Raw genomic sequence first — 16,873 nt, forward strand, 5'->3', positions numbered from 1 at the left:
AGTCCTCCATGTTGGTATGAAAGTTAGGTATTCATTTCTTTTGATGGCTGAATAATATTTTATTGTATATATGGACCATATTTTATTTATCTAATGTCTGTTGAAGGGCTTCTTGGCTTATTCCACAGTTTGGTGATTGTGAACATTGCTGCTATGAACAAAGTGGTACATATAGCCTTTTTGTTCACTACATCCGTATCGTTGGGGTAAACACACAGTAGTGCAATTGCAGGGTCCTAGGCTAGGCCTATTTGTAATTTTTTAAGGATTCTCCACACTGTTTTCGAAAGCAACTGCAAAGACTTACATTCCCACCAACAGTGTAAGAGGGTTCCCCTTTCTCCATATCCTCTCCAACAGACAGTTATTTACTGTTCTGTTAATTTGAGCCATTCTAACTGGTGTAAGGTAGCATCTCAATGAGGTTTTGATTTGAATTTCTCTAATGGTAATGATGATGAACGTTTTTTCATGTGTCTGTTAGCCATTTGTATGTCTTCTTTGGAGAAGTGTCTACTAATGCCTTCTGCCAATTTTTGATAAGAGTATCTGTTTTTTTTTTCAGTGTTGAGTTAAAGGAGTTATTTATAGATCTTGGATAACTGCCCTTTGTCTGTAGTGTCATTTGTGAATGTCTTCTCCCATTCGTGTGTTGTCTCTTTGTTTTGTTGACTCTTTCCTTTGCTGTGCAGAAGCTTTTGGTCTTGATAAAGTCCCAAAAGTTCATTTTCACTTTTGTTTTCTTTGCCCTTGGAGACATGTCTTGAAAGAAGTTGCTCTGGATGCTGTCGAAGAAGTTACTGCCTATATTCTCCTCTAGGATTTTGATAGCCTCCTGCCTCACATTGAGGTCTTTTATCCATTTCGAGTTTAGCCTTTTGTAAGAAGTTAGAGGATGGTCAAACTTCATTATTCTATATATAGCTGCCCAATAATCCCAACACTGTTTTTTGAAGAGACTGTATTTTTTCCACTGAATATTTTTTCCTGTTTTGTCGAAGACTTTTTGACCATAGAATTTAGGTCCATATATGGACTCTTTCCTCTGTTCCACTGGTCAATGTGTCTGTTTTTGGGCCATTACCATGCTGTCTTGGTGATCACAGCTTTATAATAAAGCTTGAAATCAGGCAAGGTGATGATCCCGGTTTATTTATTTATTTAGCTAGTTAGTTAGTTAGTTAGTTAGTTAGTTATGTGACAGACAGAGATCACAAGTAGGCACAGAAGAGACAGAGAGAGAGGAGGAAGCAGTCCCCCCAATGAGCAGAGAGCCAGATGTGGGGCTTGATCTCAGGACCCCGGGATCATGACCTGAGCTGAAGGCAGAGGCTTTAACCTACTGAGCCACCCAGGTGCCCCATGACCCCAGGTTTCTTTTTCAACATTTCCTTAGCAATTTGGGTCATTTCCAGTTCCATACAAATTTTAGGATTGTTTGTTCCAGCACTTTGAAATGCTGTTGGAATTTTGACTGGATGGAATTAAAAATATAGATTGCTCTTTGCAGTACAGACATTTTAACAACGTTTATTCTTCTGATCCATGGGCATGGGATGCTTTTCCATCTTTTTGTGTCTTTTCCAATTACTTTTATGCGTGTTCTTTAGTTTGTCAAGTACAAATCTTTTACCTCTTTGCTTAGGTTTATTCCAATGTACTGTGGGCTTCTTGCTGCTATAGTAAATGAAATCAATTCTCCAATTTCCCTTTCTATATTTTCATGGATAGTATAGAAGAAAGCAACTGATTTATGTGCATAGATTTGGTATCCTGCAACATTACTGAATTACTGTATGAGTTCTAGTAGTTAGGGGGTAGATCCTTTTGGGCTTTCCATATAAAGTATCATGTCTTCTGCAAAAAGAGTTTGACTTCTCCTTTCCCGATTTGAGTACGTTTTATTTCATTTTGTTATCTAATTGCTGTTTCTAGGACTTCTAGTACTATGCTGAACAACAGGGCTAAGACTGGGCATCCTTCTCTTGTTCCTGATTTCAAAGGGAAGGCTGTCAATTTTCCCCCATTGAGAACCATATTCACTGTGGGCTTTAATTGATAGATTGATGAAGTTGAAGAATGTTCCCTCTATCCCTATACTTTGAAGCATTTTAATCAGGAATGGATGCTGTATTTTGTCAAATGGATTTTCTGCATCATTTGAGAGGACCACGTGGTTCTCTCTTATCTTATTGATTTGTTCTATCACATTGATTTCTTTGTGAATATAGAACAATCCTTGTAACCCAGAGACGAATCCCACCTGGTCATGGGGATAATCTTTTTAATGTACTGTTGGATCCTATTAGCTAGGATCTTGTTGATAATCTTGGTGTCCATATTCAGCAGGGATATTGGTCTGAAATTATTCCTTTTGATGGGATCTTTGCCTGGTTTGTGTACCAGGGTAACGCTCACTTCATAGGATGAGATGGAAATTTTTCATTCTCTTTCTATTTATCTATTTTTCTATTTGTTTTCCTTCTGTTTTCTGTTAATCGAAAGAACCCCTTAAGCATTGGCCTGGGGTTATCACTGTGAAAGTTCATACAAATGCTAGTATGGCAAATTTTTAACTCATTTTCACTGTACTTCTACAAAGTTCAGTCCTACTGGTAAATGCCCAGAGGTTAATACAAGGATTGTGAGTAATAAGCATCCACTTGGACACTGAGTCTTATCTTGAGAGAAGCCTGGTGCTGCTAGGGCTTCCAAAGTTTCTTTTACACAAAGTGGTACCTCAATAAATCTGGGGAGATATGTCATCATCACTGGAAAACCAGTTCACAGGGCTGTAAATGATCAAAAATCATAATTCAGAATCTCTGTTACTGAGTCAGTAATAACTTCATCTACCAATAAACCTCACCTCTGAGCAAGGTATAGATTTCCCTCCTGGCATTTGATCAAGCATGAGAAAAGAAAAGGCACCATCATGGTCTTTGTGTGCTATGTGAGGGAAAAGAGACTTGAGCACTACTTAGGCACAGTCAGCATCTGAGAAACTAGGCACTGAAGATTTGGTGTCTTGATTCCAAACCCCACACACTTTCTCTCACATCTCCACTGCCTGGAAGGGGCTATAAATTTCTACTCTGAGTTTGGCTCAACTGTGACTTTCATCCTTGCTCTGGAGCCTTCTGTGGGGGACACATGTCAGATGAAAGACATCAGGCACAGTGCTTGCTCACCATTCAAGTATTTTAGCATCCAATTTTAGCTCACCATTCAAGTATTTTAGCATTCAAGTATTTTAGACACTGATGATTCGTTGTTCCTCCTTCCCTCACTCCAAAACTATTTTGATTACAGGCAGCTCAGAGATAATCTTCCCCCAGTCTTCAAAGTCTGGAGTTCTGGAGCAGTGCTCCTTGCTGTGGCAGTCAGGCCTCAGGGCAGTCTCATCCTACACTGTCCACTGGAAGAGTTGAATAAAATTCACTCCAAATTACCCCAGTTGGGATCTAACATTTCACCTCAGATAATGTTGACAAAAGTGGAAATGCAGTTTCCTGGTGCATAATCTGTATTCTTCACCTGGGGCAGCCATGGTTTGTGTGTGATTAACAGAAGACACTACCCTACCCAAAATAAAAAAGAAACAAACAAACAAATAATGTTCTTCAGGAATTGAGCATTAAGGTGGGCACCTGACTTCCTTCTGAAGAGGAAGAAAGAATAGGCTATGTGTTGCAAGTTGGAGGAAGAAAAATTCAGCAATGGAAAGGAAAAGCACAACTTAGGTTTCTCTCAAAGTGACCACTTAAAATAGCCTCTTGCTGTGTTATGTGGACCTTTTAAAGGAAACAAACTTAAGTTATTGTTTTGGATAAATATAAATACAAAATGAGACAAATTAGGATTGAAGTTTCCTTTTTGATCATATATATACATCCATATATCGGTGTATTTATATGTATATGTATATATATGTATATATGTGTATGTATGTATATATACATATATATGCATATATATATGCTCATATATATGATCAAAAAGGAAACTTCAAATATATGCATATGTGTATTCATGTATATGTATGTGTAAGTGTATATGTACGTATGTATACATATATGCATATATGCATACACACACACACACACACACATACTGCTGAGCTGGGAAGGAAATATCTGCGTGAGTAGCAGAAGACTTAAAGCCAGCAAGATTTTGGTGATCATGTGTATCTGATTTGGCTGCTTGAGGGACAAGTGTGGAAGGAATTTGCACAGAACCCCTGTATGGCTCATTGGATGCAGTGGGACTTCAATGGCTGGTAGATACTCCCTGATCAGGAAGTATATGGTTGGGGCTTTTGCTTGTGAGAGCATTCTGCTAAGTAGTTACTAAGTCCTCTGGTGTCGCTCTCACCAGCGAGAACAACCAGGAGACATAGAGTGACAAGCTTGCGAATCTTTATTGTTCTCCCCTTACCCGGATGTTTACCCCTATTTATATACCCTCTCCTCCAATCAGCAGACTGTACACGTGAAAGGAAGCATGATCAACACTTAGCATGATAAAAGGCACGCAGTGTCTATGGGATTCCTATTCTGGGCATAGCCAATCATTTTTCAGGTGGTGCGCAGGTCCTCCACCTGGCCACAGGCGCAAGCGCCATGTTGCGTATTATTTACGTAGCTGCCCCCGACACTCTGGCCCAGCCATGTTTGTACGGGGGCAGCTCAGGACATAGAATTGGACCCAGTGCTGACTCAGCAAGTCCTGGGTCAACTCAAACACAAGCTATGTCAAGTTCCTCGTGGGTGGTGGGCTCGGACTTGACAGACTGGGGAACACAGAGCTGTGGGTACAAGGGAAATAGAACGAGAGCTAATTTCTCATGATCTGAGCAGAGCTCTAGTGGGCAGTTTACCTGAGACTTTAAACCTTAGCTTGGTGACCTGGACCCTTCACAGTCTACTTCAAAGGAGCAGAGACTCTCAGTGCTGGAATGAAATAGTGGGGCACATCAAACTATACACCTTCATTTTATTTATTTATTTATTTATTTATATTGTATTTATTTATTTGACAGAGAGTAGGACACACACAAAGAGAGCACAAGCACGAGAGTGGGAGAGGGAGAAGCAGACTCTCCACTGAGCAGGGAGCCCAATGTGGGGCTCCATACTTCGACCCCGAGATCATGACCTGAGACGAAGGCAAAGACTTAATGACTGAGCCATCCAGTTACTTCTATAAACCTTCTTTATAGAAAAGAGAAGACCTTTCTTCATTTGAATACATTAGAGGAGAATTGTTGGATGATATGGTTGTACTATATCCATATTTTTAAGTATTCTTTACTCCCAATGTTGTGCTCAACCTCATGACCCCAAGATCAAGAGTCACTCACCCTTCTGATTGCATCAGCCAGGTGCCCCTATGTTGAATTTTTTGAGAAAACTTGACACTGTTTTCCATAGTGGCTGCACCCATTTACAGTCCACCAACAGAGCCCATTCACCGTCTCACCAATAGAGCACAGTTCCCTTTCTTCCACATTTTGGCCAAAATTCTTGTTCAGTCTTCTGGATACTAGTCTTTCAGACAGATGACATGAGACATCATTTTGGGCTTTGATTTCCATTTCCCTGGTGATAAGTGATGGTGAACATCTCTTCTTGTATTTGTTGACCCTCTGTGTGTTGTCTTTGGAAAAATATCTAGTCTTAACTGTGCTCATCTTGTAACTGCCATCTGTTTCTGTGTTATTGAGTTGTATGAGTTCCACAATATTGTGGATAAGAGACAATTATCCGTTTGGTAGTTTGCAAATATTTTCTCCTCTTCAGTATGTTGTCTGTTCAATGTGTTGATGACTGGAGATTTCCTTTGCTGCACAGAAGGCTTTTATTTCAAAGCAGGCCCAGTTGTTTATTTTTCATTGTAGCCTTTGCTTCTAATATCAAATCCAATAGTCAGTGGCAAGAGGGATCTCAAGAAACATTCTTCCAAAAAAAAAAAAAACTGTGTTAAGGGGATGAATGAATAGATCTATCCTGAAAACTCTGTGTCCCATTGTTTTAATAGGTTCTTGACTGGCTCAGTCACCACAGCATATGAACCTAGATCTCAGAATCTAGAGTTCATATTTTGGTCATGGAGCTTGTTATAAAAAGGCAGGTGTGTTAATAACATTCTGCCCAATTTCCAACTAGTTATTTTATGGGCGTAGCTGTTTTGTTGAAGCCCTTGCCACATTGTGACTTCATTATTGTGGATCGGGTGGGAGAGACATTCAGTCCCATTGCTTTACTTGAGGTTGCCTAGTGTTTCCAAAGCCACTTATTGTGGAGACTGCTGCTTCCCTATTTTACATTCTTGGAGCTTTTGTTATAAATAAATTGACTACATATGTGTGGTTTTTTCCCTGGGTTTTCTACTCTGTTCCATTGATCTTTGTCTCTCTGTAGGCTGATACCATACTGTTTTCATTTCTACAACTCTGTAATACACTTTGGATTCAGAAATCATGATGCCTCCAGGTTTGTTTTCTCTCCAGATGGCTTTGGCTATTCAGGGCCTTCTGTGGTATTATTCACTTTGTAGGATTATTGGTTTTATTTCTAAAAATGACAGTAGACCTTGATGGGGTTTGCAGTGAATATTTAGATTGCTTTATATAGTGTGGACCTTTGCATTACATATATTCTAGTGCTCCATTAGCAGGGGATGTCTCCAGACTTAATTCTGTCTTCTTCAAATTCTTTTATTAATTATTTAACTTTTCAGTGTACAGGTCTTTCACCTCCAGGTGAAATAATTCTTGTGTATTTTATTCTTTTTGAGTGATTATCAATTAAAAATTATTTTCTTAATTTCTGTCCTTGATAGCATGTTATTCGTGTATAGAGATGAAAATCATTTTTGTATGTACAATCAATGTTCTTATGTTTAGGACTTAATCCATCTGTTAGTTCTACAAGAATTTTTGTAGAGTCATTAAGGGATCAATATATGACACCACCTTCTCCTAATAAGTAAAGAATAAGCTAGTCTTCTAACTGGGAAAAGAGGATACAGACACACTGAGTGATAGTTTTCAAATTGTCCAAAATGTTTTATTGTTAGTGTAAGCAAATGAATCCATAAATATGGCTTGTTTTCTTTTACTGCTTTCTTTCAACCAGATATAAAGAGCTGTGTTGTAGACCAGTTATTTCCCATGCTATTCCACTGTACACCTTGTGCCTCTTGGGAAGCATCCACCATTCTCGCTACTTTCTATCTTGGAAACCAGGGCCTGACTCAGCAACTCAGAAAATTATTTCTCGAAATAGTGCATTTGGGAAAAAGACCATTTTCCAGAGATTTCCTGAAAGACACACACCAAAATGTTGAATTTTATGAAACCGTTTTGATCTCTCTATGAATCCTTGAAGATGCCCAACAGTGACTGTGGCTTGTTTTGCAGACAGAGAAGGGAACTCCTGAAATGACTCCTGGGGCCAACAAAGTGGTGTTTGTGCTCTTAACAAGGACAAGAACACTGATCCACCTCCACAGAAGATACAAGCTAACCTCATTTTGGACTTCCTTCACAATCTCAGCGAATTTCTTCCAGGAGAGAATACATATTATTCTGCAGATTCTTGGGGATCTATTGACAACTCCCTACAAGTGACAACCTAATGTACTACAGTGATTTAACTGCATCCATTTTACAATAACCAGTACATAAAATTATAAATGATTGAATGAAGATCCGTGGACCCTCCCTTCAGAAAGACAGAAAATGAATCTCAAATGGGTCACAGATCTAAATTCAAGAGCCAAAACTATAAACCTCAGAGAAGAATGCCTAAAAAGAAATCTTCCCTGACCTTAGCTTTGGCATCTGTTTCTTAAGGACGACACCAGAACCAACAAGTGGAAGAGCAGGTACATGGGTAAATTGGGCACTGACACAGATTCCTTTCCTCTGGACTCTGCATGTGCTACCAGGCACCAGGCAGGAACTGTACTACTCATTTCCTTCTACATCCCACTTAGCAGTACCCATTATATTCTACAATTTAAGAATGGGTTCTGTAGCCCCAGAGCCCTGCTTGGGGTCACCCAGCTACAACGAGGCTGAGTGGGGGTCTGAACTGCTGTTTATCTGCCATTGAACTCTGTGTTCCATGCACACGGCTTATCCCTGAACTCAGAGGTGCACAAAGCTCCACATCCATCCCCCAGGCCTGGAGACCTCACTGATTTCAAGGGGCAGTTGTGCCACCTCTGACTGGGGCTTGTCCTGGGTCTGTTGTATGATGATTCTGTAACTTAGCACTGAGGACTCTCCCAGTACAAGCCAGCCTTTTTCTGGGAAATAGGAGGTTTCTCCCTTCGTATAAAGGCTCATGTAACCTCAGAGTTGAGAAGTCTTCTGAAACATCTGGATGAAACCTTCTTGTGAGACTGGGCCCACACGCTGGCAAGCCATGGGTTCAAATCCTGCCTGTAACTGAATGTGGAGCATAGAATGTGGCAATTTCTTAAAGTTTTGGTTTCCCTCTTCGTCAAACAGAGACAGCATTTTTAATTTCTGTAAGCAATTGTTAGGGGGCTTGACTGATGCCATACATTCTCTAAAAATATACTCAGTAATCCATAGCTTTACCTGCTAAAATTGGTCCACAGGGAGCACATTGCTGTCATGGGCTCTGGATCTCTGCCTTACTGTGCCCTTTAAGCCTGCCAATCCAGGCTCCCCTGACTCTGTTGTCCTTCCAGAAAGACTTCATCCCCTCCAGTATGGGATCCCACAACACTGGTCCTCATCCATCAGTCCCAGGCCAGCCATGGGACAGGATGTCTCCTGGAGCTTGTGTCCTGGACATGGACAATCCTCATTGTGGAGACTGGCAGGCTGGAGCCCCCTGAACTGTCACATGTTTTGGAACAAATATTGGTGTACCTTGTGATGGGGCTCTTTTCCCCCAAAGCATGGAAATTAGCTGTCGTCCATTCCAGTATGACTGTCACACTTTCCCCCCCACTGTGTTATCAAAGAATCTTAGGCTTCCCTGGCTGCCTAGGTCTCACTTCCTTTACATAGTTGGGGATTAAAGTATTTTATTGATGGCATTTTGGTTTTTGATGGACCTGTTGGTAGGAGGAAGCCTGGCCACTCCCTATAAGCCAACACAAATCCTGTGTTACTGACTAATACGGTAGCACCCAGCCCATGGCAGCCCTTTTCCTAGCGCCCAGAGCTGTCCTTTCTCACTGAGTCCCACTCACTGGTGTTTCTTTCTCTACCTGCAGGGAGAGCCCCGAATGTCCTCTCTCTGAGAATATCTTCTGTGCCTGGTTATCTCCATGTTATGGCAGAGAAGACAAGAATTAATGACAGTGGCCTCTAATAGATTATCAGATCAAGTGGACTCCCCCTTACATGACTTTGGGGGAAGAGAGAAGTCTCATCAGGAAGCACAGCCCCCTCTCTCAGACAAGCTTAACTTGAGGGATACCAAGATTGTGGTTGGAAAGGTCAGGGGGTCACAGCTAGAAAATCCTGAATGGTGTGGATGAGCTATGTCCAGTGGCAAAGACCCTGGTTGAGGCTCTGTCCAACCTGCAGCTTCCATGAGCAGACAATGTGCTTTTAAAGACCTGTCTTGCTCACACAAGTTCAAGGGGTTCTTCCTGTTGCCACTAAAACTACATCTGGATGATCAATTGTCTGTGACCCATTTACCTGCACTGTTTTCGAAGGTTCCACCCGGAGAGTATTGGGTTCATCCAGGAATGACAGGGAGCAAGCTGAGAGGAGTGGCCTGGCCTGCACCCGTCTGTTGGCATGGAGCAGTGTCTGGTTGCTCTAGTTAGCATCTAAGTTAAGGAGCACAAGGGAATGAAGTGGATTGAGGTGTGTTTCAGGACACAAGGCAGGAAGCTTGTGGGAGAGGACATATGACAAGGCATTTGGGCAGGCTCTTCCATGCTCTGTGGTCACTCCCAATACCTTGATGGCCTCACTGTTGGCTTATCCACCTCATGATTTCAGGTCTCAACTATAGAATGCATGATCCCTCCTTTCCAAAGCAATACTTCTCCTTAATAAAGAGAGCATAGAGAAGCCAGCAGCCAGTCCTCCAAAAATGTGGTTAAAGTGTTTTCCAGTATTAGTGTTTATAGGAATCATTTGTAGAGAAACAGAGATTTATGGCACAGACAGGCTTATAACTTATATTATGAGAGTCAAATAATTGGAAATGACTTAGTTGTTCAACAGATGGGGCTTCTGAGTGCTGTCACTGTGAATGCCCAAGGGGACAGTAGCAACAGTGCCTGTCCACAGTGGGGGTATCAGGTATCAAGAGTGCGGCCCTGGAACCTCCCCTGTCCCACTCTCTCACACACATGTGTATGCGTGAGCACACAAACACACACATTACACTTACAAGAAAAGGCAGGGAAAACGGACACCGTGTGTTATGGGTGATTATTTCTTGGTAGAAGGAACTTGCCTTCTCTTTTCATATTTAAATCATTATTTACTACATAAACATAGTGTGGATAAAACCTAAAGAACTATTTACTTCATTACCTAATTCTTAGCAATAAATCATAATATTTAAGATATGATTTTACTATTTTATAATATGCCAATTAGAATAGTTTGAACATAGTCTATCCAAGAAAATGAAAGAATTGAAAGTGGCTCATGGGCCCAGACATTTCTCTTGTGGTTTCTGCTTTTCAGGCATCCTTATGAAAGGGAACCCTTTCACAGATAATGAAAATAGTTCATTTTGGGGCTTCCCATGATTGTTCTTCATTCAGGAACATCTCCATGTAATAAAATTTTATTTGTATAAATTTTTTAAAAGGTGAATCACTCTTATGTTCTGCAGACAGACAGAGAAAGCCTTATTGTAGGATTCCAGGCACACGAAAATCCAAGTCAAGTATGTACCAGAGACAGAGAGAAGAGCAGTGGTTTCAGGGACTGGGGTGAGGTAATGAGCAGTGAGTGATTAGTGGCAAAGGTGTCTCAGTGATGGAAATGTTATAGAAGTAAATGGTTGTGCCAAACTCTGAATATACCTAATGAAATGTCGATATAACATTGAAAAGGCTCTGAGTAAAATTTTATGTAAGTGCAAATTCTACCTTATTTATTTATTTTTAAATTTTATCTATTTATTTTCACAGAGAAAGATCACAAGTAGGCAGAGGCAGGCAGATATTGAAGGGAAAACAGGCTCCCCACAGAGCAGCGAACCTGATATGGGGCCCGATCCCAGGACCCTGAGAACATGATCTGAGCTGAAGGCAGAGGCTTTAATGCACTGAGCCACCAAGGCGCCCCAAATTCTACTTTATTTAATGACCAAAATCTATTAAGTCATTATACAGGTGTATATGAAACACCAATACTACAAAGAAGGCAATGACAGGGGAAGGGAAGGCATTGTTTGGGGCTGTAGCCTGCACCAGCTGCTGCTCAGGGGATGAGGCTGGTTGCTCTGCTGAGGCAGCTGGTGGTTCGGGCCATTCAGGAACTCAAGGAGCAGAGACAGAACCCTGCTGGACCTCCACTTTAGGCAAATGGGCTGCTGAATCTCCCATCTCAGGGGTGTGAATTAGAGCTCTGACTACCACCTGCACTGGCCCCAACAGCGCAGGTAAAGTCACTGTTCTTCTTGACTGATGAGCAATAGCAGCAGGGATGGGGTGGGCCAACTCAGGCTCCAAAGATATGGCGGGTGCCAGAATGGGTGTTGGGACAGGTTCCTGAGGTGGATCAGGATCTTGCTCTGGGTCTGGTGTTGTAACTCCAAGAAGAGAAAGTATCATCAGCATAAATGACTTCCCTTTTGCCTTATAAATGAAAGAAACCTTCCCCAACACTCAATATGGTCTGTATTCAAGACCCAATCCTTGGAATATCTCCCCAACTGAAGCCCGTGGGGACAGTGATCTGAGACTACTCACTTCTCTCAGACCAATAATAATCTATGGAGGCTTACTCAGTGTGGCCCACCCTGTCTCCTCCTCAGGCCAACATCAATCACCCCCAGTCCTCCTCACCCCCAGGCTCTGGCTTCGTGAGCTCAAGTTGCTGCAGCTGTGAGAGCAGAAGCTGGGCACAATGCTCCAGGTCTAAGCATGGCATATTGAGCCCCATGTATGCCAGTAGCATATTCAGGCTGAGAAATTCTGTGGGCTGGAAAATATCCCCAGAATATTGTTCCAGCCATGTGTTCAAGATGGAATAGATGGCCCTGGGGACAGGTAGGTAGGCAGAAAAGTCAGAGGACAGGGCACCCATCCAAACCAATATCCCAGGGAACCCCTGTGGAAACATGGGCCCCTGGATTTCCAGCCCCTGTCAGAAACCAGCGCTAATCCTTCTCCACCTGTTATCTGTCAGTCCCGCCAAGGACAGGCCTGGTCACAGATGGCAGCCTGGCAAAAGTGCATCATGAGTGGGAGTCATTGATCAGTGTTGTGAGCACTTCTCTCCTTTTGAGTGGAGCTGGAAATACTCCTCAGTCTGTCTCCTTGCTCACATGCTACTTGAATTTACCTGCATGTGCCCAGGGATGGGTGGGGTGTCTGGCTTCACTGCATACACCACTTACTCTGCACACACCATTTACCCTCATTTTGCACACACCACTGCTCTGCAAAGGTCCAAACAAGGAGTGAACACAAGTACTCTGTCTCTATCCAGGCCCTCCCAGCACCTACCCACAAGCACACTCTGAACACCTCGTGTCCAAGTTCTAACAGACATCTCTGTGACGGTTCCTAATCCTCAGTACAGAGTCCTAGAACTGGGTTAGAGATAGGGCTGGGAGGGGGCAGGGATGGAGAATGATCCTCTTAGGGGTTGAAGCTGTCCTCCATCCCACTATGCTTTTCCACAGTGCTCAGACACCAACCATATCTCCCCACAACACCTTCTCATTTTACAGAAAATCTCTCAGACATTTACCCTAAAGCAGGAATAACAGATGTGTGGATGAAGGTCCAGCAGGCCTTCTAATTCACAGTACCTCACTACCCTGGTGGAGAAGGAAGGCCCTCCTTTATCAGCTGAAGCTCACTCACACATTCCACTTCTCCTGAGCTCTTATGACCTCATTATAGCTGGGGAAAATGCACCCACATCTAGAGGAGGCCAGGGGGCATCACACGAAATGTCCTGTGGATACTACCTCTCATTATCTGAGCCCTGGTTAGTCTGCATCCCTGGGGTTCTGTCTGTTCTTGTAGGGATCATATTCAGCTCCTATATAAATGCCTTCACTGAGTGGGGATTCCTGAATGCTTGATGAATGAAAGGGCCCCAACTAGCTCATCACAGATATGTGAGTGGGCCTGGCCCCGTGTTCACACCCAGGTATCCCTACTCCAGATTCACCCAGACACAGACTCGAGATGGAGTCTCAGATCTGCCTTTCAATTGTAAAACAGCCCAGATCAAGACAATAGTGATAGTGAGGGATGAGGCAGAGGCTTCATCATGTGGAGCAGGAGAATGCCCAAATAGTGTGACCACAGGCCCTCTAGCAGACTCTTCCACAGGAGCAGACACCCAGGTATACTTTCCTTACAATTCCCCACTGATTCCCTATAATAACTCTGCATTAGTTAGGATCAAACTGAAGTTTGGGGAACTTTGGAGACATGCCAAAGTCTCACAACCAGTCATTGGCCAAATCACACTTGGCAGTTAGGGGCAGCGTGCTCTCCTTGCAAATAAGAGGTCTAGCACCTCTTTTGTGGTTGAAAAGGCTCAGTATCTACCCAGAAACATGTAGACAGAGTTTAGATCTCTTCTTAGGAAGGCAGGTGCCAGGTGTTCTATTTCTGTCTCCAGCGTGTGGTCCTGGTTGGTAAATAGCACTGAGGTCTCATTTCTATTTCTGATTGAGCTATTTTTACCCTGAGGTGAATCATAGAAGACATGAGTCAGTGCTATAGCCACCAGGAGAAGTGGGTGTTGGAGGGAAGACTGACGCCCCAGATCTCATTGACTTATTGCAAAAGGTGGGACAAGAGAGTCCACAGACCTAAAAAGAATAAGTTGACTCAGTGTTTCATTGGGTAATTCATAAGGCTCTTGTGTTTCATTCAGGTCATGTTCTCAATGTCTGGAGACTGACCTCCCCATAGGTCTGAGCACATAGGGCAATGTCTGCTTGATGACTCTGTCTCTCCCTCCTCTTCTCCCCAATCTCTTTTTGCCTCTCTCTCAAATCAATCAATCAAACAATCAATTAATAAACCTTTAAGGAAAAGAAAAAATGTTTCTTGGCACCCATATAAGGATTTGAAGTAAATGATGTCTGATCTGATTATATCTCAGGCCACTTTGTGAGCTGAGTACTGATAGGACCACCCCGCATGAATGGCATGAATCCCGTGATTTCTTTCTTTTTTTTAAAAATTTATTTCTTTTCAGCGTAACAGAATTCATTGTTTATGCACAACACCCAGTGCTTCATGCATTATGTGCCCTCCATAATACCCACCATAATAATACCCAGCTGGGTCCCCCAACCTCCCACCCCCACCCCTTCTAAATCCTCAGATTGTTTTTCAGAGTCCTTAGTCTCTCGTGGATAATCTCCACTTCCAATTTCCCTCAACTTTCTTCTCTTCTCCATTTCCTTATGTCCTCCGTGTTATTTGTTATGCTCCCCAAATAAGTGAAACTGTATGATAATTGACTCTCTCTGCTTGACTTATTTCCCTCAGCATAATCTCTACCAGTCCCGTCCATGTTGATACAAAAGTTGGATACTCGTCCTTTCTGATGGAGGCATAACACTCCACACTGTATATGGACTACATCTTCATATCCATTCGTCTATTGAAGGGCATCTTGGTTATTTCCAGTTTGGCGAATGTGGCCATTCTGCTATAAACCTTGGGGTACAGATGGTCCTTCTGTTCACTACATCTGTATCTTTGGGGTGAATATCCAGTAGTGCTATTGCAGGGTATTGGGAAGCTCTATTTTTAATTTCTTTTTTTTCTTTTTTTTAAATATTTTATTTATTCATTGGACAGACAGAGATCACAAGTAGGCAGAGAAGCAGGCAGAGAAGCAGGCAGAGAGAGGAAGCAGGCTCCCTGCTGAGCAGAGAGCCCGATGCGGGGCTCGATCCCCATGACCTGAGCTGAAGGCAGAGGCTTAACCCACTGAGCCACCCAGAGGCCCCATTAAGGAATCTCCATACTGTTCTCCAAAGCGGCTGCACCAACTTGCATTCCCACCAACAGTGTAAGAGGGTTCCCTTTCTCAACATCCTCTCTAACACACGTTGTTTCCTGTCTTGCAAATTTTGGCCATTCTAACTGATGTAAGGTGGTATCTCAATGTGGTTGTAATATGAATCTCCCTGATGGCTAGTGATGATGAAAATTTCTTTCATGTGTCAGATAGGCATTTGTATGTCTTCATTGGAGAAGTGTCTGTTCATATCTTCTGCCCATTTTTTTGGACATGATTATATCGTTTGTGTGTGTTGAGTTTAAGAAGTTTTTTATAGATTCTGGATATCAATCTTTTGTCTGTACTTTCATTTGTGAATATCTTCCCCCATTTTCTGCATTGCCTCTTTGTTTTGTTGACTGTTTCCTTTGCTGTGCAAAAGGTTTTGATCTTGATGAAGTTCAAAAAGTTCATTTTCACTTTGCCTTGGGAGACATATTTTGAAAGAAGTTGCTGTGACTGACATTGAAGAGGTTACTGCCTATGTTTCCCTCTATGATTCTGATGGATTCTTGTCTCACATTGAGGTATTTTATCCACTTCGAGTTTATCTTTGCATATGGTGTAAGAGAACGGTTGAGTGTCATTCTTCTACATATAGCTGTCCAATTTTCCCAGCACCATTTATTGAAGAGTATGTCTTTTTTCTACTGTATATTTTTTGCTGCTTTGTCGAAGATTATATGAGCATAGAGTTGAGGGTCCCTAAATGGGCTCTCTACTCTGTACCACTGCTCTATTTTTCTGTTTTAATGCCAGTACCATGCTGTCTTGGTGATCACAGCTTTGTTGTAAAGCTTGAAATCAGGTAATGTGATGCCCCCAGTTTTGTTTTTCTTTTCCAACATTTCCTTAGCAATTCGGGATCTTTTCTAATTCTATACAAATTTTGGGATTATTTGCTCCAGCTCTTTGAAAAATACCAGTGGAATTTTGATCGGAATGGCATTAAAAGTATAGAATGCTCTAGGCAGTATAGACATTTTATCAATGTTTATTCTTACGATCCAAGAGCATGGAATGGTCTTCCATATTTTTTGTCCTCTTCAATTTCTTTCATGAGTGTTCGGCAGTTCCTCGAGTACAGATCCCTTACCCCTTTGGTTAGGTTTATTTCCAGGTATCTTATGGTTCTTAGTGCTATAGTAAATGGAATCAATTCTCTAATTTCCCTTTCTGTATTTTCATTGTTAGTGTATAAGAAAGCCACTGATTTCTGTACATTGACTCTGTATCCTGGCACATTACTGAATTGCTGTATGAGTTCTAGCAGTTTGGGGGTGGAGTCTTTTGGGTTTTCCATATGAAGTGTCATGTCATCTGCGATGAGAAAGAGTTTGACTTATTCACTGCCAATTTGGATACCTTTTATTTCTCTTTGTTGTCTGATTGCTGTTGCTAGGACTTCTATACTATGTTGAACGAGAGTGGTGAGAAGGTGCATCCTTGTCGTGTTCCTGCTCTCAAGGGGAAGGCTGTGAGCTTTTTGCCATTGAAGATGATATTTGCTGTTTTTCACAGAAAGATCTTAAGAAGTTCAGAAATGTTCCCTCTATCTCTATACTTTGAAGTGTTTTAATCAGGGACAGATGCTTGATTTTGTCAAATGCTTTTTCTGCCTTCATTGAGAGGACCATGCTG

The 16,873-nt window shown here is 42.1% G+C and overlaps 1 long non-coding RNA gene across 1 annotated transcript; it reads left to right on the forward strand.

Moving 5' to 3' along the window:
• Positions 1-2,257: 2,257 nt before the first annotated feature.
• Positions 2,258-13,441, forward strand: LOC116583966. Its single transcript, XR_004282990.1, has 3 exons — positions 2,258-2,397; positions 9,492-9,494; positions 13,431-13,441. It is a non-coding gene; the product is annotated as an uncharacterized LOC116583966 (long non-coding RNA).
• The last annotated feature ends 3,432 nt before the right edge of the window (positions 13,442-16,873 follow it).

Source organism: Mustela erminea, unplaced genomic scaffold (assembly GCF_009829155.1).
Source record: "Mustela erminea isolate mMusErm1 unplaced genomic scaffold, mMusErm1.Pri scaffold_38_arrow_ctg1, whole genome shotgun sequence".
Classification (NCBI taxonomy): Eukaryota; Metazoa; Chordata; class Mammalia; order Carnivora; family Mustelidae; genus Mustela; species Mustela erminea.